Below are 22,714 nucleotides of genomic sequence, written 5' to 3'. Positions count from 1 at the left end.
TAAAAGCAATGTTTTACAGGGGAGGCACAAGGGACAAAGGGACCAGGCACAAAGTAACCTAAACTCCGAGTCCTGATTTCCTTCTTCAGTCAAAATCACACATTTCTATCTTTTGGTTTTTTAAATAACAGAATTCCAAAAAAAGATTTTCTCTGAAGGATTCACTACATAAAAAAAATAAGAAGAAAAGGAGGTTAAAAACCACTACCTTAAAAAATAGATGTGGATTGAGACTCAAACTATATAAGCCAAGCCCTAATGTTTTTCATATTTCTTATTTAAATTCATCTCCGTCAGGTTTATAAGCCCTTATTTATAGCACTAAAAGGAGAAACAGCATTTGAATGCAGAGATATCCAGGTAGAGTGAAAACATGGGTTTTGAGAAGTGTATTTATTCTCTAATGCAGCTATAAGATTATTTATCTTGTAATGTTTAATGGCATTGTTTATGTACCAAGTTTCAAGTTAATGATTCATAACACAGAATACCCAAATAATATAATGAACAACAGAAAAGCCCACTGTAAATGCTAGCTACAGCTCTGTTTTATGTTCAATAGATGAATATCCCACCCCACTTTAATAATTTCTTAGTAGAAATGTCAACTTAAATAGGAAATTTCACCAAACTCACCCTTAAGTAGCAATTTTAACTATATTGCCAACAAAGAAAAAAAAGGGGGGTGGATAATTGAAACCAGGGATTGCTTGATATTGCAACATTTAGAAGACCTCTCAGAACATCAGGAGGGAGAACTCTATCTGCTGGTAAACGCACTCGGGAGTGATAAGCAGAAATGGGAGCCTCTAAACGGATACCTTCAGCCATCCTCTGCACCATGTCATTGGAATTGTGGAATGGTATTCAACTACAAGTCAGGTAAATACTGGAAAACTCTCAGCTCTGTAACTTCCTAAGTTATGTGAATCCAAATCTTTTCTTGTTTTTTAAGATTTTATTTATTTATTTGACAGAGAGAGATCACAAGTAGGCAGAGAGACAGGCAGAGCAAGAGAAGCAGGCTCCCTGCTGAGCAGAGAGCCCAATGCAGGGCTCGATCTCAGGACCCTGAGATCATGACCCAAGCCAAAGGCAGAGGCTTAACCTGCTGAGCCACCCAGGCGCCCGAGGTGAATCCAAATCTTTAGAGCTAAACACATATAATTATGCCTAAGATCTAATGAGCTGAGAAGCAACCAACCTAATTTTCATCTCTTCCAAGAAGTCTTAGATGAGTACTCTAAACCCCAGCACTGTCACCCACCCCCAAACTCCTCTGGTATATTTTAGCCAAACCCTCATTTGGCACCTAGTATTATTAGTTATCTTTTCATAGTTATGTCCATTTTCCCCAACTACACTGGAAGCCCCTAAAGGGTAAGTACCATGTCTCAGTCCTCTCTATAAACCCTAAAGGTCTTAGCATTTGCAGGTGCGAAGTAAACTTTTCTTGAATGTTTGCTTAATTTTAGATATGGTTTATATTACCACCCACTTGTAATCTTGCTGGAGAGACAGTGTGGTATGACTGTGTCAGATACTCCATTCCTTTAAATACCAGTGAGGAGCCTAAGAGAGGAACTGGGTGGCCAGAGTGGCCTTTTGGGAGCCACCCAACCATCTGATACAGTACCTCCCTGTATGTGTTACTCTCAAAGAACCAAGTGCCCATCTTATTCTAGAGCCAAGTTGTTAATTTTCTTTCCATGCCCAGTACCAAATGAGAGATCAGAAAACTTGGATTCAGGTCCTAGCCATGTCAATAGCACAGCAATTCATTTCATCTATTTCAGTAAGACCACCTGTAAGGTTCTTTGCTTCAACCATCTGTGATTCTGAGTCTAACATCAGGCCTTTACCTTTCATATTAGAAATCCATGGAATGGCCTCTTTTCCCCACTACTAAAATTACCCCTTTTCCATTCTACACCCCATCAACATCATCATCATCATCATCATCACACCCTGCTCCAAGATCATTTCTGACTTCTGCTGCAAGGTTAGTATTTGTCATGAAATCACGTTCACTTCTAATGATGACATGGTTAAATTTCTTGACTGATTTTCATAGCTGTGCTCATTTAACAAACACGTGTCACATGGCTGGTTGGATAATACAAGATAAGCTACACACTTGGGGAAACTTCTAATACATTTCTGCTTTCAGCAGCAAAGAGAAGTATAACCCCATTTGTAAATAAGCACAAATAATAATAAATAAAATTATTTTCATACGGGTCACCAAATAGGTTTTTATCAGCATAATAGTTCAGTGGCCCTGAGAATAATTCCCTCATCTTTCCAATTTTGTATCAAAGTTAATTTTATTGTTTCATCAACATCAAATGATATTAGGGAACATCACAATGATTGTTATGGTAAATGGCTCAGAAAGAAAATTTAGTAATGATTTTGATATATTTTAGGAAGTATATGAGCTAGATAAAAATACATGAGCCATACAGAAATTCAAAGCAATTTAAATTAATATCTATCAGTTTTGAATAATGAAGTTTTTCAGAATCTAGTACACCTTTGTTTGGCAAAAAACTAATAAGCATATCACTCAGGGCCCTTCCCCTTTCCCAAGCCAAGTAATTGGTTATCCAATTAATTACAAAGAAAAGTGGCAATTTCACCTCTTCAGATGTGTCTATTAAAAAGAGCCATAAAAAAAAATCACAGATGAAAGGTTAGTTTAAAAGTGAGATAGACATAACAGAATCCCCCAGACAATATTTAAAATACTATTTTTCCTTGGCCAAAATTATACCAACATTTTGCTATACTTTGGGTGCTAACTTCAGTACAAACATTAAACAGTCACAAAAAAATTTTTAACTAACAGTACAATGAGGTTTTGTTTCATTTTTAATAAGAATGGAGTGATTGAAAGCCACTCTCAAAATCAGTCAGAAATACTCTTCCACAAATTATTATCAGATCTGTAAACTCTAAAAGAAGCATTAATTGGAAACAGAAAGAAAAACTGTAATAAACAATTTGACTTTGAAACCAATGGAAAAAAAAATTTCATTCCTGTAAAGAATATTCACTTGTGGTATCTAAAATACTGTAGCACTATAATAATACCAAAATAAAAATTTTTGTTAACCTATTTTGTTACCTCAATTAATCTCATACATAAACCTATTTTATCCCATTTTCAAAGACATAAACTAATGCTCACAGTGTACAAGTCTTGCTAAAGTCACACACACAGTAAACAGCAAAGCTAAATCCACATTATTTAACCCCAAGGCCTGGCATTTAAGCACTATGCTCCCTGCCTCCCACTTAGCTGCCACCCCCAGTAAGTGTTCACCACTCCCAATAAACATAACAAGAGTTATTTATTTCACAACCACTGAATACACAATTAGTTCAATCCACTATATAAAAGGTAAGTGCTCAAGTCTCATTAATTTCTAATAAATTTCCAAATGGAAAAGGGGTACTAAAGGGAGAAAAGTACAAATCTTTATCTCCAACATCAATTAATAGAAAGACATCACTAGAGTTGTCTGTCAACCTAACAAGTACTGAAAACTCTTATTATCCTGCTATCCATTCAGCCCTCTGAATCGGCTCTCAGAATCTAAAATTTCACTGTTTAAAGAAAAGAAAGCTGGAAGATATGTGCATTCCAAAACAATGTACTCTTTTGCAATTTCCCTTCTATATTTATTACCCAGATCTTTAAACATTCAACTAGGAGCTAAACCAATTCAACAGCATATATAAAATATAAAATTGGAAATGCCACAAAATCAACATGACCTTTAAAGTGTAACATTTTCCACAATCATTTACTTAATAGTAGAAAAACATTTTATAGTGTTTAAAGCATAGTCTTCATGTGTAATATTTTCAGCAAACATAAAAGCAAATACAGAACAAAGTACTTAAAAATCAACCACATTTTTTAAACAAAAACTGCAATTAATTTTAAACCACCACTTTTTCTGCAGTAGTTACATTATCAAACATTCATAACCATATTGGTATGCTTCACTTTTAAAATACAGAGCTGACAGAACCATCACCCAAGCCCAGTCACTTTCTATAATTTGTAAGGCCTACCAGTATGACTGATTTTCCCCTAATTTAGCCATATCAGTTTACTTGAGAACTAAAATAAACCTCAGAACAAGGGCCAAGATGAACCCTCTCTGTAAGGCAACAGGACCACCTTGATTAATTCCAAGGCACTGATCTCAACATAATGTTTCTAACCAACCAGACTCCTCAGTCAAAGATACTGAAAGCAAAGATAATAATTCGGTAGTCAATATTACCATAAAATTAAATTTTATGTAAGAGCAAATCTAGTCTTCTATCTTCAGATCCAATCATATATTTGTTAAAAGTAAAAGATATGCAAATAGATGCTAATGGGATGGCAAACTTTCCCCAAGAGAGAATCACACTTGAGATAAATCACCACTCTCACAATTTTAATTCCATAAGTAGCAATCGTTGAGAATATATCTTTCCCCTTTGACTACTTTGATTAAGTAGTTTCAGCAGAAGCTGATCAGAAAACACTTTTTCTCAGATTTTTTTTTTTTTTCCTGCACCACTACTACCAGGAGATTAAAATTAGCAAGACAGATGAAGTCAGAATGCACATCATCCCCATGTACTGCCTTCAACACCTGAAAATTAGGAAGAAAAAGAGATCAAGGAAACAAACAGAGCAATCTAATGCCTGGCTACAGGACAAATTCTATCTTTAAAATTGAGTATGTTTCTATCAACTCTATGAATTCAGGTCTTTAATGAAAAGGTGATAGCATGCAGAGAAAAAACAGTGCCATATCAGCCAAGCAACTAAATTAGATACCTCACCTTTCACAGAGAAAATCAATAAGGCCCAATGAATTTATACTGCACTGATTTATTTAGGGAAAAACTCTGAAATACAATGTCTTTAGCTTTTTGTATACTAAACATATTCTGCTCCGTTGGCTGGAAGCAATATAAAAAAAGATGGCCTCTGGCGCAGAGGGCAACTCTGCCCTCTGTAAGAGAGAAGCAGAACAAGATGAAAGAAAAGGAGCTGGGTAGGAGGGATTTTTCCAGTCGACATACGTAAAAATAATGGTTTTTTACAGGGAAAGGAATGTAAGGAAACAATCAGCTTTGGTAGAAAAAAATTCGCAGAAGGACTAAAGGAGCCCTGAAAGTGGTTTACACCCCAAAAAAACAAGGGTGAGACAAACTTAAGTAGGAACAATGTGAGTCAACATTCAAAGAAAAGCATGTGGTGGGATATTCTGTCCCAGCACCTTCCCTCGCTGCACCTTCACTTGTGCTACTCCTTCAGCCTAGATTTCCCTTCCAACCTCTCCACTCACTTAATGCCACAGTCTCCTAATACAAGTTTAAAATCTATTTTGTGAAGTCACAGGCAATTTCCAACCTCTTACCCTCCACCCTATCGCACCCAAAGCTTTGTTTATATCTCACGGTGGACACTTAGATTATATTCTGAATCACACCCATTTATTTTACATATTCATCTTCCCCACCACTATACCTAGCGGTTCTCATGGAGGGGGGGGATAGGTTATCTTTTTTAAATTGTGGTAAAATTTACCGTATTAACTGTTCTTAAGTGTACAGTTCAGTAGTGATAAATACAGTCACATTATTGTGCAACCAATCTCCAGAACTTTTCATCTTATAAAACCGAAACTCTGTACCCATTAAACTCCTTATTCCTCCCTACCCCCAACTCCTGAAAACCATCATTCTACTTTCTACGAATCTGATTATTCTATGTACCCCATATAAATGGAATCATACAGTATTTGTTTTCTTGTGAATGGCTTATTTCACTTAGTTAATGTCATCAAGGATCAACCATTTTGTAGCATTTCAGAATCTCCTTCCTTTTTAAGGCTGAATAATATTCCATTATATGTATATACCACAGTTTCTTTCTCCATTCAACTAACCGTGGACACCTGGGTTGCTTCCAACTTTTGGCTATTGTAATTAATGCTGCTACGAACACGGTCTTTGAGACTCTGCTTTCAATTTTTTTTTTTTTTTTAAGATTTATTTGTTTGAGAGACAGAAAGCATGAGCAGGAGAGACAGAGGGAGAGGGACAGAATCTCAAGCAGAGTCTGTGCACGGAGCCTGATCCGGGGCTCAATCCCAGGACCCTGGGATCATGACCTGACCAAAACCAAGTGGTGGTCACTTAACCGACTATGCTACCCAGGGACCCCCACTTTCAATCCTTTTGATATATTTGCAAAAGTGGAACTGCTAGATCATATGAGAGGTCTATTTTCAATTTTTTAAGGAATTGCCATACTGTTTTCCATAGTGTCTATACCATTTTACATTCTTATGAAGAGTGCACAAGAGTTACAATTTCTCCACATCCTCACCAATACTTTTTAATAGCAGCTAGCCTAATGAGTGGGCATTCATAGTGTCTCATTGTGGTTTTCATTTGCATCTTCCTAATGATTAGTGACACTGGGCACATTATCATGTTTTTATCAGCCATTTATGTATCTTCTTTGGAGAAATATCTACTTAAATCTTTTGTTCATTTTTTTTTTAAGATTTTTTCTTTATTTATCTGACAGAAATCACAAGTAGGCAGAGAGGCAGGCAGAGAGAGAGGAGGAAGCAGGCTCCCTGCAGAGCAGAGAGCCCAATGTGGGGCTGGATCCCAGGACCCTGGGATCATGACCTGAGCCGAAGGCAGAGGCTTAACCCACTGAGCCACCCAGGTGCCCTTTTGTTCATTTTTTAATTAGGTTATTCTGTTGTTGTTGTTGAGTTCTAGGAGTTTTTATGTACTCCGAATATTAATCCCTTATCAAATAACCTCCTATCAAATGAACCACTAAGGTTTTTTTTTTAATTTACCTTTCTATTCCCTAATTTTCCAGAGTAGATTATATGTAATACAGAAATACATGTTGAGTTGAATGTGTGTCTTCTTTTTAAAAAAAATTTTTGTATAATGTAAAATTCAAAATATCCAAAAAGGGGTATACAATAGAAAATAAGACACTCTCCCATCCCTGTTCTCCTGCCACCCACTGGAGGCATTTTCCTCTTTCTAATAATTCCCTCCAGAGAAATTCTGTGCATATACAAGAAAATATGTATCTAATTTATTTTCCTCCAAAATATTAACCACCATTATTCACTGTTCTGCACCTTTTTTTTTACTTACCAATTATTCCATTTCAGCATAAACTGCCTTATTAACAACTACTACATATCTACTAAATGTCCCATAATTTGTTTGTCCAATCCCCCAAGAATGGGAACTTCAGTTGTTTTTTATTCCTGCAAAGACTATCTCTAAATATATATTATTTCATCCAAGTACAAGACCTGTAGAATAAATTCTAATAAGAAATCAAATGATATGTGTATTTTAAGTTTTGATAACTATTTCCAAATTGGTCTCAATGAAACCTGCAAAAATCCCATTAGCAATGATGACCCTGCCTATTTCTCTATACCCTCAATAGCACATCATGTTCTCAATTTTTTTGTTTCTTTGCCAGTCTGACAGACTACTAAGTTGAATATTTGTGTCATTCACAATCCAACCTCAATCTACATGTCCCATGGACTTTTACTGTAGTCAAATAGTTTCTCATTGGCTCTAAATTTAGGAAGAAGGTCCTTCCTCTATGTCTTTGTTCAAGCCATATCTTTTATGTTGAATGTTCTTTCTTCCTTCAAAGGTTAGTTCCAGATGATCTCTCTGCTCTTTCCACAAACACAAAACCACAGACTGATGCAAGAACTATTTAGTGTGAGTCTCTTATATTATATAAAAGCAAATGAATTTTGTGCTATGGGAGATCAGAGCAAGGAAAAGTCAACCTAGAACAGACAGTGGCCTCTATAACTTTAAGCTATATTGGCATACCTGGATTTACTGTGCTACTCTTTATCATTCTTCAAAGATACTGCTTTTTTTTTCTTTTTTAACAGATTGAAGGTTTGTAGCAGCCTTGCATCAGGCATATCAGTGTCATTTCTTCAACAGCATTTGCTCACTTTACATCTCTGTATCCCATTTTGGTAATTCTCACAATATTCTCACAAACTTTTTCACTATTATTATATTTATTATGGTGATCTGTGATCAGTGATGTTACTATTGTAATTGCTTTGGAGCAATTACAAGCAATTTGGAGCAAGCACGACAAATCATGCCCAGAAAAGACAGTGAATTTAACCAATAAACGTGTGTGTTCTGACAGCAGATGTGGTGGAAATAGCACTTTGTCATGTGTTTGGCCGTATAATATATTTTGAAGATAAAAAAGAACTCTAAATCAGTAGAGATATAAAAAAATAAGGTTGCTATATAATAAAAATGTTAATAATAAAGGACATGACTATAAAGAGTTTTATCTTGAGGGGCACCTGGGTGGCTCAGTTGGCTGGACAACTGCCTTCAGCTCAGGTCATGATCCTGGAGTTCCAGGATCAAGTCCCACATGGGGCTTCCCTGCTCAGTGGGGAGTCTGCTTCTCCTCTGACCTCTCCCTCCTCATGGGCACTCTCTCTCCCAGTCTCCCTCTCTCAAATAATTAAATAAATAAATCTTTTTTGAAAAAATAAATAAGAATAAGAGCTTTATCTTGAACTAAACAACATTGACATTCTCAAACTCGGAAGTGTAGAGTTTTCTCTAGCCATAATGCATGAGTATGTCACTGACCACTCCTGTAAGTATTCTAAACTAGAAGGACACCTTGAAACTAGGATTGTATTTAATATATCATTTGCCTCAAGATTTCAACCCCAGAAGACCATCTGTATTCTCTTTCCCCAAAATCTTTCTACCTAACTCTGCCTTGCCCTCATTGCTTCAGTCACATAGAGACCGGTCACAAGAACTTTAGAATCTAGCCTTTTCTCATCACGAAGAGTAAATAATGTGTCTCTGACTCCATACAGAAGGTGGCAATATAATTCGTTCTTTTGGAGAGAGGACTAACATCTCAAACTGACAACTACGTAATTAGTATGATTAGAAGCCAAGCACACATGCTGAATATCCCAAAGTATAGATGTTTTTAATAAGAAAAAAGAAGGTTTAATCAACAAGATATATTCAGAGAAAAAAAATGCATTTTTTCTCAGACACACTCAAATAACCATCTTTTCAGCAGTATCACCTTCTTAAACCCAAATCATTCTTCCCCTTTAGTACTTGTCCGCAAAATGAAAAAAAAAAAAAAAGAAGAAGAATTAAGATATAATAACTAAGTACAATTCATTAAATGATTAATTCCTTACATTTCTTTAGAACAAGTTAAAATTTACATAGGATTTTGGGTTGCTTGGGTGGCTCAATCGGTTAAGCATCTGACTCTTGATTTCAGCTCAGGTCATGATCTTAGGGTTATGAGATTGAGCCCCACATCCAGCACGGAGTCTGTTTATGATTCTCTCCCTCTCTCTCTCTCTCTCCTTCTTCCTTTGCCCCTTACCTCACTCTTTCCTTCTTTCATGCTCTCTAAAAAAAATATTTACATAGGATTTTAACCAGTAGCTCATATAGTGCTCAAAAATAACCTATAAAGTACAAGTTATCTCCACTTCTCAAAAAAAAAAAAAAAAAAAAAAAAGACATTCAGGGGTACCTGGATGGCTCAGTCAATTAAGTGTTCACCTTCGGCTCAGGTCATGATCCCAGAGCCTGGGACTGAGCCCAGCAAAGGGATACCTGCTCAGCAGGGAGTCTGCTTCTCCCTCTCCCTCTGCCGCTCCCCCTGCTTGTGCTTTCTCTCTCTCTGTCAAATTAATAATAAAATCTTTTTAAAAAATGAAATTCGGAGACAAAAAAAAATTCACGTTCATATTGCTGATAGAGCTAGCACTCAAATAAAACCACATTCTTTTCACCATACAGGACCTCTTTAAAGTCTAGAAATTTATAATTAATATCTATTGTTTAAGTTTTAAAAGAAAGGTTTTAATGAAATGTTTAGAATATTAACATCATGCGTTCATATACACGTCTCAAACTATCAATCTCAAACTATTACTGTCATAACTTGTGTGTGCAGACTATAGAACTTCTCTTACACATGAGAAATAGACTCATAAGAAAGCTAGTTTATGAAATGCCTCAAACTATCCTTATATAATGATACAAAATAGTTATTATTAAACAAAACTAAATAATAATTACTCAATACTTGGGGCACCTGGGTGGCTCAGTGGGTTAAAGCCTCTGCCTTCGGCTCGGGTCATGATCCCAGGGTCCTGGGATCAAGCCCTGTATCGGGCTCTCTGCTCAGCAGGGAGCCTGCTTCCCTTCCTCTCTCTCTGCCTGTCTCTCTGCCTACTTGTGATCTCTGACAAATTAATAAAATCTTTAAAAAAAATTAACTCAGTATTTGAATCTGACACTAATAAAATTCATTAAAAAATAAACTCTTGGAAAAACACCAAAATGCTTTAAATAATCTGCTAAACCAGGAAAACTAAAATTTAAGGAAATAAGGCTCCATACTGTATGATTCTAACTACATGACATTCTGGAAAAGGCAAAATTATGGAGATAGTAAAAAGATCTATGGTTGTCAGGGGGTAGTGAGAAGAGATGGATGAATAGGCAGAATATGGTAGACTTTGGGGCAGTCAAACTACTGTATGATACTATAACGATGCACACATGTTATTACATGTTTATTCAAATGTACATAGAGTGAACCCTCATGTAAATGCTGTGTCAATGTAGGCTCCTTGGTCATAATAAATGTATCATTCTGGCAGGTACTGTTGATAATGGGAGAAGCTATGCATGTATGCATGTGGGGTACATAGGAAAAATCTGTATTTTTTTGCTGTAAACCTAAAACTGGGCTTAAAAAAATTTACTATAAAAATAACTGGGCTAGGGGCACCTGGGTGGCTCAGTGGGTTAAGCCTCTGCCTTCAGCTCAGGTCATGATCTCAGGGTCCTGGGATCGAGCCCCACATCAGGCTCTCTGCTCAGCAGGGAGCCTGCTTCCCCCTCTCTCTCTGCCTGCCTCTCTGCCTACTTGTGATCTCTGTCAAATAAATAAATAAAATCTTAAAAAAAAATAACTGGGCTAAAAAAAATCTATTTTCAAAAATTACGACAAATTAACTGTGGCATCTCTAATCTTTTCCTAACACATGTTACTTTATAGGTCCACTATTACCTACTTAGCAAAGAACCTTTGACCATCAACCCTAACAGTCAGCTGAACTCTTCTTTTTATACTCAGTGCTAATCACAATGCCTGCTCTGCCCCTTGCAGCCCGCTCATACTTGAACGTGACATTGTAGACTAAGTCCAAAGACAGGGAGAAAATTTGGTACAGACAACTGACAGAGAAGGCAGGTAATGAAGAAGGAAGCAAAGAGTTCCTAAAGAGGGTAATCAGCAGGAAAGTCCACATGAGAGAACAGAAAGGAGAAAACAATCCTGAGATACTCTGAATTTATTGGTCTACATAATGTAAAAACCGTATGAAATAGATTATTCTAAAATGCAATGTTACAAATGTAACATTACTGTAACAAATACAACAATGTTACAAACATTTCCCTTCTTTAAAAAAAAAAAAAAGGCTTTGCTGAACACAATTCTAAAAGTAGAAAAAAAAAGAACTAGAACTTGAAAATGTGTTTACAATGTGTCCTCCAGCTACAAGCAGGATGATTTTTCAAAAGCTGACCATAAATGCTACAAACATTTTTCAAAAAAAAAAGATGTATGAAAGGGTGTGTGTCAAAGTGCCATACAAAGACCTAGCTCTCAAAATAAACTTTTGGATAAAATGGTGAAGATTAAATTTTTATGATTTATTACATGGAAGAAAGATATAAACTTTTATCTTCTGGGCATTCTTCAGCTAAGAAGTCGAAAATTTGGTATGAGTTACCAAACGAGGTGTGGGTACAATGAGATTCTGCAACAGTCATATAGGAATGATTGTGCAGTGTGTGTGCTTGCTTGCTTTGGTCATCAATGAGAACAGGCTAAGCCCCTGACACATCCAAATATGTGAGCCATTTAGGTGAGGCTAAAGGCTATCAGGGCAAATCAGGGCTCCATTGGACGGCTTAGAGATGGTTCCAGAAGGAGCTACCACTCCCATCAATACCATCTGAGCAAATAATGACCCTCTGCATCTGAAATTTCAGGGGAGGCATAAAGACAGGAGTTGTGCTAGTGATCCAATTCAGTTCAGTTAATAGAAATTAAACACCAATGAAGTACCAAGCATTAAGTTTAAAATGCCATAAGACAATGAAGAGTAAGATGTAGTTCCCACTCTAAAAGTTTCCAGTCCAACACAGGGTGAGACACGTCCATACCTCGTACCAAGGCAAAGTAGAGCAAATACCAAGAAAGAGACATAAAAACAGACATTCCAAGATTTCATCAAGGAGACAGACTACCTTGGATAAAACCTATGGTCACCAGTTGACCAACAGGGTCTTGCTATGGTTACTGTTCATGCTCATAATTTTCTCCCACGAAATAGATGTACCACTTCTATACTAGAAGACAATAAAAACTTGAAAAATTTATCTGCTACTTTAATGTTTTGCAAATGATTTTCCATAAATTCCTCACTGAAACCCAAAGTTATGCTATGCTGGGTAGAGGCTGTCAACCTGTCAGGCAGCCAACCTCTCAAGATGGTCCCCGACGATACGTGCTTCCTATCCTGTGTCTCACTCTCAATCAGGGCCCATGAGACCACTAAGACATCAAAAATGGTGCTAGGGGACTTCCAAGGATGGGTCATAAAAGGCACTACAGTTTCCACCTTGGTCTCCTGTATGTCACTCTGGGGAAGCCAGCTCCCATAACCTACCAGGGAGGGGCAGCCCCATGGAAAGCTCCTTATGGAGAGGAACCAAATTGCCAACACCAACTTGCTGGCCATGTGATAGGCACTTTGGAAAGGCACCTTGTAGTCCCAGGCGTGTCCTTCAATAATTGCACCTCCTGCTGGCATCTGACAGCAACCACATGAGATCCTGAGCCAGAACCACCCAAACTACTGACCCACCACAAACATGATATAATAAATGATTACTGTTGGGGTGCCTGGGTGACTCAGTCATTAAGCATCTGCCTTCGGCTCAGGTCATAACCCTGGGGTCCTGGGATCTAGTACCACATTCGATTACCTGCTTCTCCCTCTCCCACTCCACCTGCTTGTGTTCCCTCTCTCACTTTCTCTCTCTCTCTCTCTCTCTCTGTGTGTGTGCCAAATAAATAAATAAATAAATAAATCTTTAAAAAATGATTATTGTTGCTTTCAGCCACTGAGATTTTGATTATGTTACAAAGCAACAGAGAACTGATGCATGTGAGTCTCCGAGAAACTAACTTATCTACTACCATTTAGGAGTGGGCAGGGAAACCAGGTCTGGAATCTAATCTCTAAGCTTTAGGTTCAGTTTTCTTGCCATTAAACTTACCTCTCAAGTAAAATAATTATAATACCATAATAATGATCACTTCAGTGTGATTATACCACCAGCACCAATACCAGGTATCCCACAGTTAAAAAAAAAAAAAAAAGAGAGAGAGAGAGAGAGGCACAGCATAAGTTCCTATATACTTGACAGACATGATGAGACCTGCAATATCATTGAATTTATGGTATTCCATGGTACTCTGTGGGCTTTTTACTGTTTTCTGGAAGATTTCTGTTTTTTGTTTTTGTTTTTTTAAGATTTTATTTATTTGATACAGAGAGAGAGACCACAAGTAGGCAAAGAGGCAGGCAGAAGGGGAGGAGGAAGCAGGCTCCCCACTGAGAAGAGAGCCCACTGAGGGCTCAATCCCAGGACCCTGGGATCATGACCTGAGCTGAAAGCAGAGGCCCAACCCACTGAGCCACCCAGGCACCCTGATTTCTGTTTTTTGTTTGTTTGTTTGTTTGTTTGTTTTTTAAAGTACAGACTTTAAGAACAAAAACCTATGTAGAGCATTTAATACTCAACAATCATATTACTGACATTGAAAATATTTATATACTTGACAATCTTAATCACAATAAACATCTGTATCATTTTAAACAATATGTCAGACAAGAAATGCTCAATAGCTGATTTTTTAAGGATCTGAATTTTTGCTTTAGGTCTTCAACATTTTAGCATTACACAAATGTAGTAAAATAGAACAGCAAAATGTTCATGATGGTGAAATCTTAAGTTCTAATTCATGAAATTGTTACTACCTTACAGGGCAAGGTGACCAGCTCTTAGCCTGTCTACTCCTGGAAAAAGTCAACAGAATATATCATTGTCACGACCACATCTGCATGCAATGTCCCCTGATATAATCACCTCTTTAGACCCACACATTTCTACAAGGTGGGACAGGTTTACTACCATTCCCATTTTCTCAAGGATGATGGGGCTTAGAGCTGTCTAAGTAACTTAACTAAGGACACATGCTGTTAAAAAGAATCATAAAAATCCAACTATATTTTTTTAAAGAAACCCAGCCTATAACTTTTTAGCTCCAAGTCCCAATCTTTTCTTCTGAATTGTATTTTAGCCCAGTGGTTCTCTACCCATGCTGCCATTAGAACACCTGGGGACACTTTGAAAAATATCACTACCTGAACGTCATCCCCAGAGACTGATTTAATTACTCTGGTCTATTTTGGCCATCGAGCATATAATAAACCAGTAGTGGTAAATTCACAGAAAGCTTAGACTACAAAAGGAGAAATTGCAGATATCTCCCCATGTAAGCTAAAACATCTTTATCTCCCAAAGGTCCCTAAAAGACACAGATAACTTGCAATAAACCAAGTAGAACAGGAGGAAGAAGAGATGAAAAACTCAAACCCATTCTGCCATTCTCATGGGGCCACCAAAATATTTTATTCCCTCAATCCCACTCCTTGAACCTCAGCATCCCATGCCGTAATTCCACTGCAAGTTCTAGCTTGTGTGCCTCCTCTGTGAAGTCTTCAGGATCATTTAGAAGAAAGGCCTTTTTTTTTTTTTTTTTTTGCATCCATCTTACTTTGAACCTCTGTAACAGCATATATTGCATAAGTCACTTACTGATACATCCATTACTCTCACTGACCTGAGGAGTCCTTCAGGGCAGAATCCCTATCACATTCATCCTTCCCATCTTATGTAAGGTTCCATCTTACATAGATAGCCCTGAAGACAGCAGATATTATTAATGAGTATTGCTAAATCAGATCATTTTTAATGTTTGGCTGATAAATTTCCCCTTACCCTCCTAGTACACAGTCCTTTGAAATTTTTCCATTTTTAATAACCACTGGGCTACAGTGGTTCTCGTCTTCAGACACATGTTAGAATCCCTTGGTGAGCTCTGAAAATTCTGGACAGAAGACCGATGAGGACAGAATCTCTGAGGAGGGGCCCAGGCACACCTAGGCTCTCCTCTCTTCCTTCCCTCTGACTCATTCCTCTCCCCATGCAGTGTAGTCTCTGCCCCCACCAGTCCAAGGGAACCACTGACTTCCAACAGGCACTTTATAATCTTCACGTACTTGATGATTCAAGCTTAACTGGGTTCTACTTCTTGAAACTCTACAAGTCAGCATGAAAAGCTATGCTTTCTCTTTCCTGCCAGCCCCTCTGGCCACTCCCCTTCAGCAACCATATCTCTGTCTTTGTCTTGGTTTGTCCTTAAAATTTCAATATTCTCCAAGGTTTACTTTGAGTCCTTTTCTCTTCTCTTTTTATGCAGTTCCTCTAAGCCTTTTGTCCTTACCTACACCTTTAACGACTCTCCATAGAGTAAGCACTCAGAAATCTGCTTCTCCAGCCTCCACATTCTTCCTGATGCTCCAAGACCTCATATCCAGCCACCTCCTAGACAGCCCCAACTCGCCAAGTTTAAATTGTCCTGCAAGCAATTTAATTACATGTCCCAACCTGAACTCATGAGCTGACCCTCACACCCGCTTCCTCTTCACTTTTCCCTCCCACTATCCATACTGCAGCATCCTCAGGCTCCCATTCCTGTTACATTCAAACAGTCACAAAGACCAACCAATTTTCCCTCTTCCTAAATATTTTTCCAAAAATTTCTAATTTCCAAGTATCCTCACTATATCCAGCCATGTCTCAGCTCTCAGGTTTCCATTATCCACACTAATGCACCGTCAGCTCAGGCCTGCAGTCTTCCTCCCCACCCGGCACCTCACTGCCCCTGAATATACAGCACACCGCTTTCATGGTGACCTTTCACGTCACTCAAAATGTTGCACGTGGCATAGGAAGTATGCCCTTACTTAGCTATCTGGTTTCATCTCCTTTCACTGCTGATTTTGCCCTTCATACTCCAATATAACTGACCTACATATAGCTCCCTGAACACACCAGGCCCTCATAATACCATACAACTATTCATGCCATTAGGCCTGTGTGGAAATGCTTTTTGCTGCTTGTCACCCTGCTCACTTCTACTCAGCTTTCAAGATTCAGCTCAAACACAACCACTGCTAAAATCCTCCTCTGGCATTCCCATCAGGGGTCAAGAGCTCCTGCTAGCCTTGCTTTGCACTTATATCTCCATTAGGGGAAATAGCACATAATATTTGGACTATTGGTCAAGATGTCTATTGTCCTACTAGACTATAAGATCCTTGATCAAGGACAGTGACTTCATCTTTATATCCTCAGCACAAGTTCAATGTACACAGCAAATAGTTTAAAAGAAAAACAAGGAATTAATGAACTATAGACCAATGAAAGGATAAGAAGATCAACTGAACTTTAAGTATAGAAGAAGTCCAGATCCTAGGGAAGTACGGACATCTATTAATAAGTCACACCTATTAAAAAAATAGAAATAAATGATTATTCAGGTATTATCAAGGAAACAAACAACAACAACAACAACAACAAAACCCAACAAAACAAAAAAAGAACTTATCAATAGGCTAAGCAGGCAATAAGGAGGTAGACAGGAGAGCTAGACCAATAGAGCTGCTAACAAAAGATCAACTGAAAAGCCAGAGATGAAGGTGGTTCTTTCTACTCATCAAATAAAAAATTCATCCGGCTAAATCCATGGACTGATCAGAAGACTGGCAACTTCTGGGGCCCCTGGGTTAAGCCCCAGTGGGTTAAGCCTCTGCCTTTGGCTCAGGTCATGATCTTCGGGTTCTGGGATTGAGTATGTCAAGCTCTCTGCTCAGCAGGGAGCCTGCTTTCCCTCCCACCACCCCCGCCTGACTCTCTACCTACTTGTGATCTCTCTCTGTCAAATAAATAAATAAAATCTTAAAAAAAAAAAAGATTGGCAACTTTCTCTGTCAGTTCACCACTCCTCCCCTTTGTCATTATTCTCCATAGCCTTTTCCCAGCCCCCACTACTAAATCCCAGATTCCCAAATTCCAGATCCCTCTGCTGGAGCCACAGGTCCTACCAGTGGATTAGTCTGAGATATAAGGCAGGGGTTAGGAGGTTGGCCATCTTTGTTCTTGTGGCCAGGACCTAGAGAAAAGAAATGAAACTACTATTTACTGAGGGCCAATTCTGTACTACATATTGTGCTACTTAACAAACACTCACTAAACCTCAGAGTAACCATGAGTAATTATCCCATTTCACAGATGAAGAATTTGTATCCAAGATCACAGGTAAGTAATCACAGAGCCTACCTGAACACCCAGAGATAACAGTATTTCTATACTCCCGACTACCTCAAAATGAAGAGAGATGTGGTCTAGCTATTTTAGGTGGCACCTCAGAATATATCACTCTCCAAAACACTATTATAACTTTTGGCTAAAGTCTATAGTATACCACTAATAATGGGCATACAATGAGTTAAAATAGCTTTGGTGGAGGACCCAGGTGGCTCAGTGGTTTAAGTGTCCAACTCTTGATCTCAGCTCAGGTCTTAATCTCAGAGTAGCTTTTTTTAAAAAAAACAAATAACATAACATAACATATAATAGCTTTGGGGTCCTGATCTGGGAACCTAAATGCCATTTGTTATTTTATTCCTGTAAGTACACTGTTCCACATTACAAACAAAAATGGACTTGAAAGTTAATTTCTAGAATACAATGGGCTAATCTTTAGCAAGGCTTTTAAGAATATTTTTCTTCCACAAAAAAAAAGAAACAAAAAAAAAAAAAAAAAAACGCAAGGATAGAAACGATTTTACCTTGTTAACTTGTAAGAAAAATGACACTAGAAGACACCTGTGGGAAGCATGCTTATCTGACCAGGTGCTCGTTCATAGTGTGCTGTCGTTTGAATAAAACATCACACTAAACCCTACAGACCCAGACCTTATGATAGAATGCCACAAAGTACACCAGTACAGCTGATATGCCTATAATCTACTGACAAAATGTACTCCTCAGCAAAGTGAAACCAGATGTCTGGTGTAAAAATCTGATGTCTGTGGACTTGTCTTTCTTGGCTTCCAGAGCTGTATTAGACACACTAAACACACAGCTTAGCTGTATATTAAACCCACAAGTTGGCAAAATCATGACAGTTTGGACATGAAGCATCAGCATTTTTATTGTAATTCTTATAAACCAAAGACATTTCTGAAATAGAAATCCTAAATTTAAGCACTCAGCTAAATGCGGTACTATGTCTTTCCCACGTTGGGAACAGTGTCAGAGCTTTTTAAACACATTTATAGAAACTCCTTCCCTTCATTTTTCAAGCTGACACTCGTTAGACATGGCTGTGGAATGATTACAAGGCGGGAATGGGGAGAGGGGATTCAAACCACTTCAGGTGCCAGTGTTAGCCCAGAAATTTGAGGATCAGATTTAACAGGTGATCCCTGTGAAAATGCAAACACCCACCTGCAGGAATGTTGAGTATGAGATCCCTTGCTTCAGTTGCAAAGAGGATAATTAAGAATGTGATAGGTGACCAAATAAAAAGGGAGGGAAATTAAGTTAGTATCTGTAAGCCAGATGCTGTCTTTTTGCTTACTTTTTAATATACTCATTGTTCTGTTTTGACAGGTGAGAAGTTAGGGAGTAGAGTTTTAACTGGCACAAAGTCGCAGAGCGAATGAGATAAGAGCCAGGACTAGAACCCATTTCTTTTTTTTTTTTTTTTTTTTTTTAAGATTTTATTTATTTATTTTTCAGAGGGAGAGCGAGAGCAAGCACAGGCAGACAGAGTGGAAGGCAGAGTCAGAGGGAGAAGCAGACTCCCCGTGGAGCAAGGAGCCCGATGTGGGACTCCATCCCAGGACACTGGAATCATGACCTGAGCCGAAGGCAGCTGCTTAACCAACTGAGCCACCCAGGCGTCCCATAGAACCCATTTCTAGAAGACTCTAAAAGACATGTCACTTCTACATGGGGACTGGGGATGGAACAAGGAGTGATGGTACATAGCCAAGAATATGGAGGTAAAAGGCAGACATTTACCGTTTTGCCAAATAGTAACATATAACATGAAACAAAGTTGAAGAAAGAAACACAAATCGTTGAAAGGGTTCCTCTGAGAGTTCATAAGAGACTCACTTTCTACCTTTTATATCCCTGCAAGACTCATTTTTAAATAACGTTTTTTAATCTTATATAACCTTTGTAACCAGAAAAAGTTATCTTAAATAAAAAATAAGGTTAAATGTACAGAAACTCATACAAGTGAACAATCTAATATTTATTAAGTGCATTATCCTTAACACTCCATGTTTTCTCATCTTATGTCATCTTTATGGAACAATCCAAAATATTATCCTCATCTGATCTTTATACTGTTATATTTAATACACTGCAAAATGACTACAAAGCTATAATGGTGCTCCAATTGCTCTTAAGGGTTAACCCGTCTCAAGCTTATGCACTCCTTACTTGCTAACCTCAGTCCCTTGGTCTGCAGCCAAACTAACCTACTTTCTTGAGATTTGCAAACCACTGGCCTTGAGGAGTGAAGGACTAAACTTTCCCAGAAGATAATGCCTAATCACATTTGAAAACAGCTGCTGCTGATGCCAGCAAGTCTGTTCCGGATCCTGTCGACCTACCAATTACCACCTGTGCCCCAGCTTCTCCTGCACGTAGGGCCCCCTGCCCCGTCTGTCACATCTTCCCTTTTAAAACTCTTCAGCTTCACCTGGACTGGGAAGGTGGTCTTTGGGACATTAGTCCACCATCCTCCCAGGTTGCCAGCTTCCCGAATAAAACAGTCTTTTCTTTCCCATTTGTCTCTCACCTAACTCTCAAGTATTGATTTTCAAGCTGCCAGCAGCCAAACCTGAGTTCGCAACTGATTCTCTGTCCAGTAACACTATTCTAAAACAGGACACAAATCACCATGGTCAGTAATCCTTGAAAGTTTATCACTGAAAGTACTAGAAGGCAGAAAAATAGTACTGTCCCCCACAACACGTACAGACCTGCACATAACTAAGATCAATAGTACAGGGAAGGGCTTGTACATTAAATACTCAAGTACTCCAAAAACCTACAGAAAACTGGAGAAAGGCCTGCTCCAAATGGCCATCTCCAAACCCAGTCTCATTTTACCATCCTACTAATGTATCAGTGTCCCACACCTTGGCGGGAAAAGAATAAATAACAACTGCATTAATGAATGAACCATCATCAATAAACAATTATTTTCTGGTTTTACATAAATTATATGGCTATCTATCACTTGAGTCCAGACAAATAAGGCAGATTCAGAGCATAGGCAGCCAATGTCAATTTGACATGGAGGTTAATTCTAGCTTTCCTCTGTAAGTATCCAAGAATGGTTTGCAACATTCTTGCTTGTGGCTAACCTGAATTCTAGCTAATTTAAAATGTTTGTTGATACAGGACACATAGGATACAGAAGGTATTCCCAAACTTCGGAGAGGAGCTGTTTCATTTCACCAGTAAGAAGGTAGAAGGAGTGGTATATTGGAGAACTGACGGGAAATTTGCACAAAAGAACTGTTGAAAGAGATCACACTGAAAATCACAGTAAACCTCCAAGGGCTTCAGTGTGCTGTTTGGCTACTTTTCAGAAGTGAATAGAATATGTGAGGGGTATCAAAGTGAAAGTCAAGAGTAAAAGGCCCAGCCTGGTAATGAAAACCTCGACACTGAAAAAAACAAAAACAAAAACAAACAAACAAACAAAAAATCTTCCTCTATGAGCTTGTGAGAAGATCCTAAAAGGATTTCAACAGGTATCACCTCGCTAATTAATTTTACCCTTTGGCGTTCTAAAGAATTTTTACAGGAGTCCCTTTTTATAAAATGTAAAGATCCGTGGGTGGAGGTCCTGTCCATAATCGAGCAGGGCCCTGAATCTTCAATACTCAGTCTCTGGGATTAATCAAAGTTAGCTTCGAGTGAGACATGGCCTGGAGAGAGACAACCCCAAGACCCACGTTCCAAAGACGGGAAGGGTAAAGACAGTTCTATCAGGTCAAATGGCTAAAAGGGATCTTTGCCAAGCCGCCAAACTCCCAGCCAAAGCTACAGATTCCAGGCCTGGAAAAACTCTTGGGTTTGGAGCCTGTGACCCTTGAAAGTGGGCCTCAGGTTCCTGATGAAATGGAAGAAACTGGCCCCTAAATCCCCCAGGGGCAGTTGTGGATCTGGATTTTTCTCTCCCTTGGTCTTTCTTCCTACAGCCCTAGCTCCTTCCACCCCTGATCATTCCTTACTTACCCTTTCTCCCGTTCGTCCTCGGTGAGAAGGGGTAAGTGGTTATTTTGTGCCCTCGCCCAATTTGGCCAAAACCCTAAAAGTAAAAATGACAAGAGACAGGTGCTTTAAAACCCTGGTGTTCAAGCCTCAGGGACTCCCACCACAAGCCCAACAGTTCAAGGCAGAGGACAGCGCGTCCCCCACAGCGCTCCCTCTCACGGCCAGGGCTTGGAGCCCGAGTCGTCCCCTACGAGGGGGACGAGGAGAGGGCGCGATCGGGGAGTGCCCACTTGGCGGGGAAGAGCGAGCCGCCTCCCGGCTAGGTGTCGCCGCGGCTAGGCGCCGGTTTGCAACCATGGTTAGCCAGAGGAGTAGGCGGCAGGGCCGGCGGCCGCGCGGGGCCTCAGATAAACACGCGCACGCACACATGCTCGCGACACCGCAGGACTCGGGGCCGAGCAGCCCTCAACCTCCCAGCAATTCCCGCCCCGCCTGGAAACGACTCCCCCGTTAGGGTCCCAAGCCTCGGGGACCGCCAGAGGCCGGCGGCTGAGCACCCACCCACCCCCTCCATCCTCTCAGAACCCCCCCGCCCCCGAACCGCCACCGGGCTCCCACCCTCCGCACCCGCTGCGCAGCTCAGCCCAGGGGAAGTCCCCGTGCTAGCCCCGCCCACCGCCGGCGGAAAGCTCCGCCTCCATTCCCTGGCGCGCGGGAGCCGCGCGAAGCTCCGCCCACGGCGGAAAACCGGCACCACCCTCTCCTCCCCCCCGGCTAACGCGGGAGCCCGCCTGGGTTAGACCCAAAACCCGTCGTGGATTTCCAACGGATCAAAGGTAACACTCATTCAGCAAGCAATAGCTGAGCCTTTACTCTAAGGTCTGCACTGTACTAATGACAGAGAGGACAAGAGGTAGCCGAAACTCTGTGAAACTTGGTCTTCAGTTCCTCCCTTATTTTTTTTTTAAGTTTTAAAAAAATATTTTATTTATTTATTTGACAGAGATCACAAGCAGGCATTGAGAGGGAGGGAAGCAGGCTCCCTGCTGAGCAGAGAGCTGGATGG

The 22,714-nt window shown here is 39.5% G+C and overlaps 1 protein-coding gene across 4 annotated transcripts in view; it reads right to left on the bottom strand.

Annotated features, from left to right (window-relative positions):
• The window catches only part of IMMP2L (inner mitochondrial membrane peptidase subunit 2), an 861,434-nt gene extending 839,070 nt beyond the window's left edge, over window positions 1-22,364 (bottom strand). Inside the window, exons 1-3 of one of the 4 annotated variants that reach the window (XM_082693091.1) lie at window positions 22,276-22,364; window positions 21,670-21,742; window positions 9,653-9,802 (exon numbers count right to left, since the gene is read on the bottom strand). The gene's annotated coding sequence lies outside the window, so the exon portion shown is untranslated. Of the gene's footprint in view, window positions 1-9,652; window positions 9,803-21,669; window positions 21,743-22,266 lie in introns of all 4 variants that reach the window. The other 3 variants (XM_082693092.1, XM_082693089.1, XM_082693090.1) reach the window with 3 other exon arrangements.
• Between the last annotated feature and the right edge of the window lie 350 nt (window positions 22,365-22,714).

This window comes from Mustela nivalis (genome assembly GCF_964662115.1).
Source record: "Mustela nivalis genome assembly, chromosome: 12".
Lineage (NCBI taxonomy): Eukaryota > Metazoa > Chordata > Mammalia > Carnivora > Mustelidae > Mustela > Mustela nivalis.
This window is presented reverse-complemented; position numbering and strand designations above follow the sequence as displayed.